Below are 1,791 nucleotides of genomic sequence, written 5' to 3'. Positions count from 1 at the left end.
AGATAAAAATAAAATACAAAAAAGACAATACAAATGATAAAAGGAACAAAAAAATAAAGGTTCTTTTTTATCAAAGCACGAATATGATAAATTCTTTGTGTAATTGAATTAAAAATTTGTAAGAATTAATGAGTTAACATTGTCGAAATTTGAAAAATGATGGAAGAACCGATCTTGTTATCCCTAACTCAAACTTCTCATAAGTCAAATCATATTTTGAATATAAATATTTAAATCATAAAAATCAATTGGATAAGAAAAAGATATCTATTCAAAACTTTGTTCCAAAAAAATATTTTATAGAATAATATATCAAAGTAATTAGTCACAATCATGAATTTCAAAATTAAGCCTTTGAAAATTTCAACTAACACATGAATTCTTCTAAGATTTAAAAGTTTATAAGAGAAAGAAGCTTGCTTTTGTGGGCTCATTTTATGCCTCTTGTCAATTGATTAGCGCACTTTGCACATCTTTTAATTGTTTATACACTTTGTGTATCTTTCATTTTTTTTTGCAGTCAATGTGCATTTTTTTTAGTTTTTCTTCTTTTCGGGCTCATTTTAAGCCCTTGACATTCCCTTTTTTGTAAGCTAGATCCCTTTCAAAACTTTTAAATACTCTTAGTTGTGAGAATATCTTCTAGATATCAAAGAAGGAAAATTCACTCTCAAATATAAAGAGTATGTTAGATTATGTATATATTCACATTGAAGGAAAATTCACTTTGAACATTATGTATATATGATAGATTACTATAGCAAGATAAAAAAGATCTCAATCACAAAGTCCAGTTGTTAATTTGAGATAGACTTTTATTTTGAAAAGTAAATTACACCACTAAAAGAAGTTAGATGAAGGGAAACAATCAACGATGTTTCTCCCTTTAACTGATTTAGGGATGTCAAATATTGACTAAAAATTTTCAAAAAAAAAAATAAGGCACAAAATACCATTTCAACAGTGATCAAAAAGAAAAAAAAAACAAAAAAAAGAAGAAAAATGACAAAAATGAAAACATAAAAGAATAATAAAGATAAACAAATAAAACTAACATTAATAGAAAGAAGAAAAAAAAGAACGACAAGAAATAGATTGAAAATAAAATTCAAAAATCAGTAAGCAACAAGTTCATGCATTTATTTGCCAAAAAAAAAATTATGATGAAGCCCTTATCACAAAGTTGACTGATGCTGAACAAGTTATGTTTCAGTCCATCTACAAGCAAAAACATTTTCAATCAAAAATGTTCTTGGTGTTTCCGATTATACTTGCGCCCACAACTTTCCTGGTGGTGTGGTCTCCAAAAGTGACCTTGCCTCCAGCCCTGGCCTCCAGCGAAATGAATTAGTTGGCATCTCTAGTGAAGTGTCGTGAGCATCTATTGTCCAGGTGCCACATGCTCTCATGAGGTCTTTTGTGAGACCACATCTATAAAATCATCAAATATTAGATTTAGGAACCCAAATAAGTTTAGGACCCTTCGTATGAAAAGAAGAATGCAATGCATATGTTTATTGCTGTGAACCATTCAATTTGGGTCTCCATACCCAATGTGTACTACGATGAACAGTGCAAGTGTGTGAAATGTGTCCAAGCATGCCACTTGAAAAACATCTAACACCAAGAAAAGGGTTTACTAATCTATTCAGGTTACAGTGCCTTTTCCTATGTTTCAAAACTTTTAGATCAAGTTATCAAACTTCAAATAGCGCTCCTCCCTACTTTCAGCTTCATCAATATATGTTTTAAAATTAGTTCCAAGTGCAGTGTAGGATGCTTTCAATGAAT

Source organism: Dendrobium catenatum, unplaced genomic scaffold (assembly GCF_001605985.2).
Source record: "Dendrobium catenatum unplaced genomic scaffold, ASM160598v2 fragScaff_scaffold_114, whole genome shotgun sequence".
Lineage (NCBI taxonomy): Eukaryota > Viridiplantae > Streptophyta > Magnoliopsida > Asparagales > Orchidaceae > Dendrobium > Dendrobium catenatum.
Note: the sequence above shows the minus strand (reverse complement) of the source record.